This window comes from Notamacropus eugenii, chromosome 1 (assembly GCF_028372415.1).
Source record: "Notamacropus eugenii isolate mMacEug1 chromosome 1, mMacEug1.pri_v2, whole genome shotgun sequence".
Lineage (NCBI taxonomy): Eukaryota > Metazoa > Chordata > Mammalia > Diprotodontia > Macropodidae > Notamacropus > Notamacropus eugenii.
In genome coordinates, this window is record NC_092872.1 from 44,695,281 (window position 1) to 44,710,777 (window position 15,497).

General features: G+C 42.5%; 1 long non-coding RNA gene across 1 annotated transcript in view; it reads right to left on the minus strand.

The window, feature by feature from the left end:
- LOC140497258 (uncharacterized) overlaps window positions 1-15,497 on the minus strand; it is a 269,059-nt gene that overhangs the window by 58,582 nt on the left and 194,980 nt on the right. The gene's annotated exons all lie outside the window — the stretch shown is intronic.

A 15,497-nucleotide genomic window follows, 5' to 3' on the forward strand; every position in this document is an offset into this window, starting at 1 on the left:
GGGATGTATGCAGGGGAGCTCCTGGAGCACATCACCCCATCTCTGCCTGCTGGGCTTGCTCTTTCTGTACCCCACCATACTTGCAAGCTATGCCTTAGGTTCTCAGGCTAGTTTCACACTGGGAGTATGTTTTTGTTTTGTTTTTAAAATGCTCTCAAAAGAAAACTGTGGTATAGTAGACAGAACAAGGTTCTAGACTTCAGAAGTCCTGGATTCAAAGATAATAGAATCAGAGATGGAAAGCACCTTAAAAGCCATCAAATCCAACCCCCTCATTTTAGAGATAAGGAAACTGAGTCATAGAGAGGTTAAGTGACTTCCTTGTCCTAAGTCCTACAGGTAGGAAGTGGCAGAGTGACCCTCAATATGGTGGCCTTTGCACTGTTCCACTGGGTCAAAATCCCAGTTCTGCCACTGCTCATGCCCTCCTTGCCAAGGTGCTTCACCTCTAGGCCTTATAGATTCCTGACAAACTTCAGAGCTGGAAGGAAAATTAATAGACAATTCAGTCTCATCCCCGACTTTTTTTTTTCAAATGGGAAAACTGAGATCCAGAGAAGAGATGACATTGCCAGGGTTCCACAGTTAGCATGGAACAAAGTCAAGGTTTGAACTCAGGTCCAACTCCAAAGTCAGTCTTTTTTTATTATAACAATGCCTACAGCGTTTATTCATTGACCCATTGGACAGACATATGCTAAATGTCTACTTTGTGCACGGCTTTGACTATGTTCTGGGGGAGATAAAGAAATAAATGAGAATCAGACCCTATCCTTACAAACTAATACAACCATTCGCTCCATATTAATTAAACTTCCACCAAGGTCCACTGTTATGAACAAAGGTTCCAGGCTCAAATTCTGACCCTGATCCTTTAAGTGATGCTTAGGACAACTCACTTAATCAATAAGTAATCAATAAACTTTACTAAAGTTTACTACTATATTCCAGGCACTATGTGACCCACTCTATGGGGGGGATACAAAAAGGGGCTTGCCTTCAGGGAGCTTACGACTGGCCTCAGTTTAATAGTCTATTAATAAACAAATAATTTTATTAAGAAAATTTAACTAAATGGCCTCTAATGTTCCTCCGAGCTCTATGACTCCATGATCTAGTCAATCATCTTTATTTTATAGATGAGGAAACTGAGGCCTAGAGAAGTTAAATGACTTGTTTAAGGTCATTTAGCAGTAAATAACAAATTTGGGATTCGAACAGAAGTCCTCTGCTCTTTCCAAAATTGTCATTGACCTCTCATGTCAGCTCTAATAGCCTTTTCTCAAACCTCATCCTTCTTGATCTCTCTGTAGCCTTTGACACTGTTGATCAACTTCTTCTCCTACATACTCTCTTCTCTCTAGGTTTCCATGGCACTAGTCTATCCTGGTTCTTCTACTTATCTGACCTGCTCCCTCTCAGTCTCCTTTGCTGGATGTTCTTCCAGGTCATGTCAGCTAATGACAAGTGTCCCCCAGGACTCTGTCCTGCACACTCCTCTCTTCTTCCATGGATGCATCTAGCTCTATGCTGTTGATTATCAAATCCACTTATTCAGTTCTAACATCTTTCCTGACCACCAGACTTGCATCACCAACTGCTTATTGGGCATCTTCAACTGGATGTCCTGTAGATTTCTTAAACACAACATGTCCAAAACTGAACTCATTATCTTTCTCACCAAACCCTTTCTGAACTTCTCTATTACTGCTTAGGATACCCCCATCCTCTCAGCCAATCTAGGCATCATCCTCAGTGCTTGCTCTCTCTCTCTCTCTCTCAATCTGTCACCAAATTCTATTAGTTTTGCCTACATAACATATTTCATCTACAATCCCTTCCCTCTTTTGACTCTGCTACCACCCAGGTGCAATCCTAAACACCTTATACCAGAACTATTGCAATAGGTTTTTGGTTAGCCTCCTTACCCCAAGTCTCTCTCCACTCCAATTTATCCTCTAACACACTGTCAGATTGATCCTCATAAGCACAGGTCTGTCCATGTCTTGTCCCTGTTCGATAAATTATCTGTCACCTCTAGGATCCAATATAAAATCCTGTTTGGCATTTAAAGCCCTTTATAATCTGCCCCCTCCCATCTTCCTAGTCTTCCTACACCTTACCCCCACATAGACAGTGATCCAGTTACACCGGCATCCTTGCTGTTGCTTGCACAAGTCAATCCATCTCCTGATTCTACGCATTTTTACTCAGCTGTCACCCATACCTGGAATGTTCTCCCTCTGTCTCTGCCTCTTGGCTTCCCTGGCTTCCTTCAAATCTCAGGTAAAATCTTATCTTCTACAGGGACTGTTTACCAGTCCACCTTAATGCTAGTGCACTAACTGGCTGTCTACAGTTTATTCTATTTATATCTTTTTGTACATATTTCCTCCCATGTTATCTCCCTCATTAGACTGTGAGTTCATTCACGGGAGGTTCTGTCCCTAGCCCTTAGTAGAACACAATAAGTGCCTAATAAATGCTTGCTGACTGACTTTTACTCTAAATCCAGTGTTCTTTCCTTTGTGCACTAATTCTAAATTCAATACTTTGTTCACTACACTATACTGATGACTGAACCTGCAAAATCTCTTTTGATAATCCAAATAAACTCATACATTTGCCAAGAGATGCTTGAAAAAGAGAAGATGAAATAATCGTTGAACAAGCTGAGTTCTTCAAGTATGGATGAGCGGAACAATATGCCCATCAATTTCCACAATAGGTGCAAGGTGGCGACGATAATGGAAATACTGTGCTCACTCTTCTAGCTGTTGCTGAAGTTTATATTTCCTTTTGTGTCATTGTATTCTATTCCATAAAGACAATTTGTTAAATATGTAACTAACTGGCTTTTTAAATACTTTTGTAAGGCTTTTCATATAAATAAGTTCACAAATCAGGAAAAAATAAATCCTTTTAGACTGTCTTCAGTTATTAGCCTCTGTACATTGTCCTCAGCTACCCCCAAAAAGCCGTTCTGCCTCTATTGAGCTATTACAGAGCCTCTCAAGACTCTGGTTTGGGCTGCCACTGAGGAGATGCCATGATGGTGATTGAATCCTGTGCAATTTGGGAAACAGAGAAAAGATGTTATTATACAGGTAGAGATTAGACTCACAGAGCCAATGAGCCAAGATTAAAAGCCAGATAGGCAATAAGGTGGCACAGAGGATAGAAGAACATTGGATTTGGAGTTAGAAAGTCCTGAGTTCAAATCCTGCCTCAGACACTTAACCAGTTGTGTGAACCTGGGCAAGTCTTTAAACTCCATCAGTTTATTCATAAATGAGGGAGGTTGGACCCTTCCAATGCTACACTTAGCTCATCTTATGAACTAGGAAGAGAAGCCTTGGAGCTACATGACCAATGTTGTCAGATGGCAGCATGTGAAGGAGAAACAAAAGCAAAAATCACAACAGAACACAAGAAAGGACTGGGGAGAAGTGAGGGCTGACTTTGAGGAAGAAATAGCCCAGGAGCAGCCTAGATCAACAAGGGGTCAAGTTAAAAAAGAGCTCAATTTGACACTTAGGTGACCTAGTGAATAGTGTGCTGGACTTAGGAGTCAGGAAGACCCACGTTCAAATCTTGCCTGTGATACATTCTGTCTGTGTGACACAGGACATGTTATTCAACTTCATTTGGCCTCTATTTGTTCATCTGTAAAACAGGGATGCTAAGAGTACTCACCTCCCAGTGCTGCTGTGAACATCAAGTGAGATAATATATGTTCAGTGCTTGGAAACCTTGAAGGACTGTAGAAATGTTTGTGATGATGGTGATGGTGATGGTGCCTGGCTGTGTGCATCTGGCCCTGCTCTCCTCATAGGGGAGATCCTATAATCCAGCAAGTTAGACCTCAAAGAGCACTGACTTTACAAGTAAAGGATTTGCCCCCATTTGTTATATTCTTCATGCTCTTGGGCAACTCACCTAAAGCCTGTGAGCCTCAACATCCTCACCCTCAAAACGAAGAAGCTACAGTAAAGGGCTACTGACGTCCTTTCTAGTTCTAAATTTATGATTCTATAATCCTATAACTCTTCACTTAGGGAGCTCCCCACCACCACTACCACTGCCCGTGTGGTTCTCCATGTCCAGAGTTGAATCCATTTGGCATCAAATGCCAAAGCCTCCTCCAAGTATAGAGGTGACTCTGGGCTCTGAGAGTAGAGTGTGAACTGGGGCAGGTCCTACCAAGCTGGAAAGGCTTCTGGTAGGAGCCCAGAGAAGGGCTGTTATCTGTCATCTTGAGGGTAAGCCTAGCTAGGGATGGAGAGACTCATCACTAGAAAAGCAACAGCCAGCTAATGAGCTGTTTTGTGGTTTTCTGTTTTGTTTTGTTTTGTTTTTATGTTGCTTGCAAACAGCTACTCCTGGAAGTATCTATCAAGGCAACAAAGTTTGTAAATTATATCACTGGAGGAAGTACCTACACAGATGAAGTCTTCTGAAGTACTCTGTCCAATTTAACAAACATTTCTCAATTATCTATTATTTGTCAGACCCTGTGAAAAGGGAAGAAGAAAAGAAGGAAGGAAGGAAGGAAGGAAGGAAGGAAGGAAGGAAGGAAGGAAGGAAGGAAGGAAGGAAGGAAGGAAGGAAGGAAGGAAGGAAGAGGGAGGGAGAGAGAGAGGAAGGGAAAAAAGAAAAAACATGGTGGGAACTTTTTAACCAACGCCATGGAGAACTCTAGAATGAGAATGAACAGTTACTCCATCTTCCATGCACCTGTGGTACCTGACAGGGGCTTCAGGACTGTCCCAGGCTGAGGCATGAGTAAGCATTGTAGAAGCAAGCACCCTGACACACACAGGAGGGCCTGCTATCACCAGTTCTTTGATGTGCTTTTCTAAAAGGAAAGACAATTTTGAGGGGTCAATCATTACTTTAATCAAGCACATATATCATTCACTTAGTTCAAGAGAAAAAGTCAACACTGTGAACTTCAGAGAAAATACAGAGAAATCAAAATCAACAGACAGGGCTTCCAACTGTCTGACATAAGCAATACATGCATCATAGATCAACAAACAGATCCTACTATCTGACCATTACATACATACATAGTTACCAGAGAGAGAAAAGCACCAGAGAGAGAAAAGCTGGGGGACTCCTTAGAGGCTGCCCAGAATCTCCTCTGACCAAACAAACACTTCCAAAGAGTAAGCCCCAAAGTAAAACCTCACCTCAGAATCTTGATACACTTTTTAGAGCTGGAGGGCATCACAACCCTGGAGAACCAGTGCCTCGCTGGAAAATTAACAAAAGGTGTGTGACTTCCTACAAATCTTCCCAAATCAAACTCCCCTCAATGGGCAGGCTCATTAATGGGTGGGGAAGATTTTCTCATTAAGAAACAAAATTACATTAACAATAAGCAAAAATGCATTATCAATACAGGCATTCATCACATGCTCATTCAGGGTGTCTCAAAAGCCTGAATGCAGCTTTCAGCTCTTAAAACTTAAAACTCTTAAATGTTTTTAACAGCTTTAAGCTTTAATAGTTCTGTTACACTAAGACTGGGACACTCTGTATGAGGGTGCATATTCAGAAATGAGGTTGCTACAAATGTTCTCCCTTGGTGAGAGAGTTAGGGGTTCTTGAGTCCCTCACCCCACCTTCTGCATTCTCCTATAGGGGCTGCACATGCCAGGTCATGGCATTAGAGTTGGAAATGAAGTTAAAAACCATCTGGTCTAATGCCCTTATTTTACAGAGGAGTCTCTGAGATTCAGAGAGAATGCTCTCAAGGTCAATCAGCTATTTAATGGCAGAGATAGGATTTGAACCCAGGTCTCCTGAGCTCCTTCTATGAGACAGATACTCCTTCTCTCAGAGACATACCAAAAATACACACACACATAGAGACACATACACCATCTCCTCACATACACTCACACACAGGAACATGGAGGCAGTCATATACCTCGTTCATCACATACCCCACACTGACCCTCAGAGACAAACATACATCAAATATCACACACACATACACACACACACACACACACACGATCATAAAGGGACCATGCAGACACATCACACATATATACTCAAATACTAAGATGAACCCAGGAACATGTATCATACACACACACACACACACACACACACACACACATATACACATATGCACACACACAGAGACCATCCCTCCTCAGCCACATAGCGCACACAGATGTGCCAAGAATGTGCATATAACCCTGAGATTCATACAGAAACCATACAACTAGACTCCTAGTTGCCCTTGCCACTGCAGTCTCCAGACCAAAATTCCCCCGGAAAAAAACCAAATGTCAGCAGTTTCCCTGAAAGCCTCCAGAGTGGGCCGTTGGCTCTGATCACAGAGATAGCTGCTGAATCACTTGGTCAGTCTTCAGCCCTTGCTGCTGCCCCCAAACCATCCTGGTGCTCTGCTCTTGTACTTGTCCAGAGTCAGGGTCCCTTTTCCCTACCCCTGGGAAGGCCAAATGACCTCCACTGCCCCCTTTCCCCTCACTCAGTGCAGCTGTGTTAGGTTCTTTCTGCCTTTCAAAATGCCAAGTTTCTTTCAAAGCTGAAGTCCATTCCTCAGATGTATGTAAGGTTCTACCAACTTCTCTCCTGGGAAAATTTCTGCAAGGTCACCCAATTCACTCCAAAGTAAATTAAGTTTCCTCCATCTTCTCACCCCTCTTCAAACCTGACACTCTCTGCCTGTGGGAGGATCAACAAGAAACAAGTAGATTGACATGCCATTCCAGAACCAGTTTTAATTCAATACAAGAGCACTAAGTCTAGATTCACAGGATCTAGGCTAAAATTCCATCTCTAAGGCCCATAACCCAAGTATCTTTGGGCAAGTTACTTTACACCCTTCTCCCCCAGGGGAGAGGGGAAAGACCATCTAAGACAGGCAGAAGGTGAGGTATCTCAACACTTTAAACTTCTCTTTCCCCACAGACAGCATGTGCTATTTGATCTGAAAAAAGAAACACGAGGAGGAAGGACCAAATATAAAAATGGAAAAGTCTGTTGTTCAGTTGTTTCAGTCATGTCTGACTCTTCATGATCCCATTTTGGGTTTTCTTGGCAAAGATACCAAAGTGGTTTGCCATTTCCTTCTCCAGCTCATTTTACAGATGAGGAAACCAAAATAAACAGAGTTAAGTGACTTGGCCAGGGTCACACAGCTACTAAGTGTCTGAGACCAGATTTGAACTCAGGTCTTTCTGACTTCAGGCTCCAAGGCCTATCTACTGTGCTAGCTAGCTGCTCTAAGGACAAGTTTCCTCATCTATAAAATCAGGCTGAACAGGGGGACTTCTGAGACCCCTTGCAGCTCTAAATCAATGATCTCATCATCTGTGATTCCAGTGGCCTGAGTACAGCCTACAGTGACATGATGCATGGTCCCTCTGGCCTTAATGACCATCTCTGGGAAGTATTAGGACCAAAAGTTCCATCTCCTTCTGGACCACTTGGTGATGAGCCTTCTGAGCTAAGCTAAGCTTAGTTACCTGCCCTTGGATGAAGGCAGACTGAGGCTAAGGATGATAAGTAGCATTCACATCCTGCTTTAAAGTTTGCAAAGGATTTTCCATTTGTTATCTCATTTGATCCCCACAACAACTTTGGAATGTGCTGTTATTAGCCTCATTGCCTGAAGGAGTGACTTAACTGAGATCTTACAGCTATTAAAGAATCTGAGGCAGGATTTGAACTAAGATCTTTCTGACTCCCAATCCAGGGCTGTACCTGCTGCACATGCCCAAGATTTATATCTCTCCAGCTTGTTTAAGAACTGCCAGAACATGTATGTCACTGGCAGAATCATCTAGGGCCCTTCTGTCTGCCACAATGAGGTGCTAAGGAATACTGGCGGTCAGAATAATAAAATGCATTAAAAGGTGGTCACTTAAACAAGTGAATGAGTAAATCATTTAGGAGGCAGCTGAAAAGAAGGCTTTCGTGATAGGCAAACCCCAGTCTGGTAAGCTAGTGGGTGGGCAGTCAGGTTTTCATCTCTACTGCCAACACAGAAAGATAAAGAAATATGCAGCTGGTGTCTATGCGGGGAGGCTTGGAAACAGGAACAGAAACTTGGCAAGGACTGAATCCTAGGGCTTAAGCAGAAGGATGGGTAGGATGGATGGGAAGTAACAGTCTCACACATCTGGAGTAATTGGTCCACGCCTGGGAGCTCTGTAAGTATTGCTTCACTTAAACTTCACAATGGTTCTAAAGTACCGTAGGTATTATGGGCATTATTATCCCTTTGGTGGTAGCAAGGTGGGTCAGTGGTTAGCTTGCCCAGGTCTCGAGTCAGGAAGACTCATCTTCATGAGTTCAAATTTGGCCTCTGACACTTACTAGCTGTGTGACCCTGGGCAGATTACTTAACCTTGTTTGCCTCAGTTTCCTCATCTGAAAAATGAGCTGGAAATAGCAAACTGCTCCAGTATCTTTGCCAGAAAAGTCACAAATGGGGTCCTGAAGAATCAGACATGACTGAACAACAAAAATCCCTTTTGATACATAAGGAAACTGAGGCTAGGATAGGTTTAGTGACTTGCCTATAGACATACATCTAGTGAGTGTTTGAGTCAGAATTTGAACCAAGATCTTCCTAATTCCAAGTCAAATACTCTCTCTTCTATACCAATGGTCTCTAAAATATTGTGATCACACACTTCTACCCAGGGGTGTACTGGAGCCAGCTCCAACTACCTCACAGGACCTAGCTGTGAGATTTTCAGTGTGAGTATTTATACCCCAGAAATCAGCAATCACTACAAATCAGGACGATTGATTTTTTTGGTAGATTGTCTAGATTTAAGTGATGGAGAAAGTGTTAATAATGTAAATTAAACTTCAAAGTATACAGTGGGTACGTGTTTTTGAGAGAGTAGTTGTTAAAGATTTACCAGCATACCATTGCCCCTATCAAAATATTTTTTACCTGATAGGAATGCTGGAGGATGGGGTGAAGATGAATTTCTCAATGACATCTGTGCTGTTGCTGCAGTGGAAGTAATATTGTAACTGCCCTGGGAGGCTGATGCCCAACTCACCCTGCTAAGCTACAGAAGAGAGTGAAGTAGGGAAATATTAGCCTGTTACAGGTGATGGATATATGTGGCTGGTTGGAAGACAAGCCCCATGACTGGCTATCTCAAGGAAGGCTGGATACACCCCATCTTTCAGCTTTCTGATAGGCTGATCATACCTCTTACATTCAAGCCAGGAATCCTTTGAGGTCATGATGCAGCAACCCTCCCACCATCCCAGTCCCTACTTTGGAGGCCACTGTATATACCATAATTCTTCCCAAGGCAGCTCCAAGAAGCTGAATTAAGACAAATAAGATTTGGGGCTTAATATTAGGGGTAAAACCTTATTTATTATCCCCATTTTAAAGATGATGAAAATGAAGCTCAGAAAACGTAAATGAATTGACTTCATTTAATCTTCCATGTTTAAAGTCCCATATTTAGTAAGTAGTGATTCAAGATATTTTGACTTCCAGGCATCTGGGAATAGGCAATGGTGCAACATGAAAGGGAATATAATAATTTTAAGGAAGTCCCTGTATCCACTCTTCCCTTGAATAAAAAAAAAGAGTCACACACCATCCAGTAGTAATCTGGAGATAACATCATACTTCATTGACCCATGTGGCATGGGGCATTGCTCATCCTAGACAAAGAGAGAGAGAGATGCTTTTCCAGTGTTAAGTTTGGCCCTGTCTCTTGCTAAGTCTTATCTCAGACCTCCCTGGGCTGTGGAGACAGAGCAGCTCAGACATCTATGTGTCCTATTCTGCCAAATAATTTCTCACACATAGACAAGTGCCTGCAGAGGCTCTGAAATTCAGGCTCAGCAGCAACCTTCGAAATCTTCTATGTAGTGGAGTGGAGTAAGTGCTCCATTTGCAGTTATAGGATCATAGCTTTTAGAACTGAGAGGGCTCTTTAAAGATCATCTAGGACCAAACACTGCATTTTATGGAGGAAGAAACTGAGGCCCAGAGAAAGGGGGTGAATGATCCAAGGTCACCCAGGTGGTAACCAGAAGAGTTAGACTTTGAAGCCAGGTCCTTTAACTATAAACCCAGAACCTCATGACCAAAGATGGTGCAAAAACAGTAAGTAAAGAATTATGCCTGGGGACATGAACACCTTCTATAGAGTTGGTCAGTCTGGGAAGAGACCACCCAGATTTTCCAAGGGTGACAGAAGAGTGCCAACAGACCTAAGCAAAATCCATCTGAACTCTGGAGACCGAGATGTGGCAGAAGATACACTGTAGGTGGCCTCTGACATCTTTGTTCCCTGTAGCTTAGCCCATGAGTAACTGAGCATTTGCTTCTGTAGAAATTAGAAAAGAAGCAGAGAAGGAAACCTGCAATCTGTCAAATAACTCATTGCAAGAAAATAGTGAGCGAGTGACTTTGAGGAGACAGCATGTTCTCATGGGAAATATACTAGATTTGGAGTGAGGGGACCTGGGTTCTAATCCTGGCTCTACTATTTACTACCTTGGGCAAATCGCTTCATCCCTCCTGACCTCAGTTTCTTCCTCCGTAAAATAAGGAGGTTGGACTAGATCAGAAGTGCTTAGCCACTTGTGTGTGTGTGTGTGTGTGTGTGTGTGTGTGTGTGTGTGTGTGTGTACATGGGAGGTGGACCCCGTTTCATAATGTTATGTTGCCCCTGTTCTTAAAGGAAAAGTTACATTTAGGTTGTGGGAAGAGAGGAAAAAGCATATTTTTTTCCAATCTCAGTTAATGAGTCCTCTGAAATCTATGCTCAGACCCCTTGTCTTGGGGGTCTGTGGACCCCAGGTTCTGGACTAGATGATTACAAGAGTCCCTTATAACTCTACTATCTAGACAAAAATCGATCAAGGAATTTTACAGTTCTTTCTATATAACTACCCATGAGACAAACAGTGCAAATTTCCCAATTTTACAGAGAAAGCAAACTGAGGTCTAGAAAAGTGAAATTACCTAAGGTGATATGACTATGGAATGGCAGAACCAGGGCTCCAGGTCTTTGACTTGAAACTCAATGACCTTCCTACTACATCCCCAAGGCCAGATGACTTGGCCAGAGCAGAAAAGCACTGAATCAAATACTGCTGCCATGAGGGTAGGGTGGGGGTGGGGTGAGGAGTCAATAATATTTACATATGGTATAATGGCAAAAGGGCCGGATTCCAAATCAAGTCAAGTCCTAGCTTCCCCTTGCTCTGTGCCTATGAGAAATCTCTTCTTTCTCAAGCTGAGCTCGATACATCTATAAAGTTGTTGTTTTTTTTAAAATCCATCTGCACTACCCACCTCACAGGATGGCCATGAGGAAAACTCTTCTTAAGTTGTAAAGTGCTAAATAATCGTTAGTTTATGAGTTTCAGTTTGAAGGAGAGGATAAAACTGGAAAATAAAAACAGATTTCAGAATAGGGTCAACATTGTTCTCCCTGAGGGTGAGTTCTGGAAGGCGCTTGCAAGAAGAACTGGAGGAAGGTGGGATGCTCTGCCTCTGAGAAAGTTTCCAATTGTATTTTCATAATCCTTTCCTTCCCTCTCTTCTCTGTGTGTGTGTGTGTGTGTGTGTGTGTGTGTGTGTACTTCCACATGTCTGTGTCTATGTGAATGTGGGTGCTTCTCTCTCCTGAGCTTTCTCTAGGCTTTAGCAGAAGTTTCAATGGGCCCCCATAAGAATGGTCTGTCTAATAAGATTCTGACAAAGACATCTTTATCATTCTTCCCTCTCTTCCTGTATGTCCCCCCATATTTGTTGCAGAGCCTGGTACACAGTAGGTACTTAATAAATGCTTGTTGACTGATTCACTAACTTCCCCAAGGACCTTTTCACTATAATACACCCCTCTTCAATCTATGAATATGAATCTTCCATCTTTACCCTGAACAATAGGGGCCCTCTTCCATATATATTATCTCTGAGTATCTTTCCTGCTTGACTTTAGTACCATAGGTAAAAGTAACCAAAGCTTAGTTCCTCTTGCAAGGTAGACTTCAAAATGAACTAATTCCTATTATCCACATACAATGCTTTGTTTCTTTGAACTAAAACTCTGAGCTACAATTTCCCGAAAGTGAATGGTGTATATTTTGATTCTATATGCCAAATAGGTAGACTTGATATCAGTGGGACTCTGAGTTGTTAGGTACAATCCACTAATGAGCACCTTTACCAAAGTCAAAAGATTCTCAGGTCATGAAACTCTGAACTTGTTTAAGAGAAGTATATGAGGACAAAAGGATACTCTATACATCGATTCTAAGATTTTGTGATTCCAGAATTCTAAAGTTCTGGGATTCTTAGGTTCTAGGATTCTCTATTTCTAAAGTTAAATATTTTGTACTCTACAGGTCACCCATCCTATCATCCCATCCTACACATTTCTATGCTACCCCCATTGGCAAAGCTAGGCAGATGCCCCCGCCTCCCACCCCACCCCCCACAGGTTTCAAATTAGACTCTCCTAGCTGGATGTAGCTGGAAGCAAGCCCAGGCCACCCCCTACTGCAGAGGGCCCCCATGGCAGCAGGAAAAGATATAGTTTTGGCCCAGTCACCACACCCCAACAGGGCTCCACAGTGTCAAAGGAATCTATGGTCAAAGATAAGTGCTCATAGCCTGGGGCGACTGCTTCCAGGGAAGGAGGGAGGGAGGGAGACCAGGACCCAGCTGTCAGTCTGGCTTCAGGGCACCATCAGAAGAGCAGCCAGGAGCTGCCAACATATGAGATAGGCAGCTTGGCCCAGCAGGCAGAGGAGGAAAGCCCACACACATTGGGAGCTTGGTAGACTTGGAGGTGGCCAGACTGAGAACCCTCTCCCACTCCAAGAGCTCACTCATAGGGACATCATCAGCCCCATCTGTCCCCTTCCTTCCCTTCCCATGGCTGCTATCCTAGCTCTTTATCACAGACTATTGAATTAGTCTCCAAATCAGTTTCTCCACCTCTCGTCTTTCTCCCTCTAATACAGACAGCACACATTGCTAAATTAAGCTTCCTAAAGCCTGGTTCTAGAACCATCAACCCCTGCTCAAAATTCTTTAGTGGCTCCCAACTGTCTGTGTAAGAACTTCCAAGCTCTTCACAATGCACAGCTGTAAAAAAATTTCCCCAACTAACAGTGCTACCCACAAACAATCCATATAAAGGGAGGAAGCACTTTTTCACGCTACCATGCAGGATAACTCTAGTATTTTGTGGTACTGTCCACTGTACTTTAATTCATGATTCAGAAATGTAGATTGCTTTACATGTACTTAGCATCAATGAATGAATGAATGCATACAGTACTTAACCATGGGAGTCAGCCAAGTCCAATAGAGCAAGCTGAAATGCTGCCCAGGAGACCAACAGGTAGCTTCACATCTGAAATTTCACATTTGACATGTTCCTCTGAGAGCAGCCAGAGGCTATACCAGGTCTCAGGCTCTCTCTCCTTAATCCTGTTGCTCCCTGGAGGTCCACTTCCCCACGGGTCGGAGGAGCTGTTCCAAGATCCCCGGCTTTTTGTAATCTGACCTGTACCTCAATTTCATTTAAAATAACAGTCTATGATTTTAGAAATGAGAACATTTAGAATGTCAGAGCTGGGCAGGAACTTAGAACACAGCCCAAGAAGTTCAGAGCTGAAAGGGACTTTAGAGCATGAAACCTACCATGTCTGAGGTGAAATGGACTACAGAATGTAGAATTCACCAAAACCAAAGGGAACTTGAGAACATGGAATATAGAATGTCAAATCTGGAAAGGACTTTAGGACATGAAACACAGAATCACCAAAATAAGAGAGACTTTAGAATATGGTACATAAAATATCAAAGCAGAAGGGGCCTTTAGAACATGAAACCTTGAATCACAGAGTGAAAACAGACCCAAAAACATAGAATGTTCAGAGTTGGGAAGGACCTTAGAACTTGTCTAGTTCAATCCCTTTAATTTATAGGTGAGAAAATGAAAGACCCACAGAGGTGGGTGACTTATCCAAGGTCACACTAGCAAGTCAGTGATCTATCCAGCTGCTGAAGTCAGGCCTCCTGGCTCCCAGGCCAGCCCTCCCATGATGCTGCCTCTGTCCTCCTTGTCAGCAACATTCCTAAATTGACCCACTGAGCTTTCAGACTATTAAACCACACTGGCTTTTATGTTTCTCCAATAGATTAGAGGAAACTTGGCAGTTATCTTTCTGCACAGCTTTAAGTACACGTTTCCCAATCTTTACAGATTTAACTGTCTATAAAATTACTGTGTGTAAATCCCATATGGGCTATTTCTGACCACTGACCTCTAGAATATCAGCTGCTGGAAATTCTTTCCAGTTGCTATCCCATGACCAGGTCAAGAAAGGTGGTACATGGGAGGCTCTAATATCTCCCATTCATCCTTCCATCCAATCACCCAGAGGCCTGAGCAGAAAAGAGCCTCAGTCCTGCCTGACTACTGACAATAGTTGACCTTGCAGAGGCCCAACAAGTCAGAATTTTTTGGATCACAGTACTGGGACCTAAAAGGAACATCTAGAGGTCATCTAATGTAGGACTTATTAACCTGTTTTATGTCATGAACACCTTTGGCAATGTGGTAAAGTCCACGGAGCCCTTCTCAGAATAGCATTCTTAAATGCATAAAATAAAATACACAGGACTACAAAGAAAACCAATTATTCTGAAATATAATTAGCAAAAATTATTTTTTAAAAAAGTTCACAGATTCTAAGTTCAGAACTCTTGATCTAATCCAACTTCTTTTTACAAACGAAACTGAGGTCTAAAGGAGAAAGTAGATGACTAAGGATCACATAGTGAGTAAATGAAAGAACTGAAATTCAAATGTATTCACGGGGTCATTCAAGTAACCAATCAATCAATTAGTTAACAAACATTTGTTAAGTGATTAATATGTGCCATGCACTGCACTGGGATCTGGATACAATGACATAAATGAAGCATTCGTTCCTCATCCTCAAGGAACTTACAGTCTAAAGGGGAAAACAACAAATATGCATATAAGGATATAAAAATATGTACAATATAAATCCAAGATAACTGAGGGGTGGAATAAGGAAGGCAGTAACAGCAGGGGAATCAGGAAGTGGCATCTGAATTGGACTGTGAAGCAAACAAGGGGTTTTAAGAAGTGAAGGTGGGGAGATAGTGTGTTCCCAATATGGAAGATAGCCTATGTGGGTACAAGGAGCTAAGAGCTGGAGTCATGAGAGGGAGGTACAACAAGAAAGCCAGTTTTGCTAGACAGAGGAGTGTGTTAAAGAGAGTTACTTATAATAAAGCCAGAAAGGTTAGGTTAGAGCCAGGATATAAAGAACTCTAACTGTCCAACTGAGGAGTGTGCATTTGATCCCAAAGGCAATAGGGAGTCATTGCTGCTTTTTGAGCAGGAGAGTGATATAGTCAGACTGGTGTTTTAAGAATAGTACATTGTCAGCTGTGTGGGGGATGGATT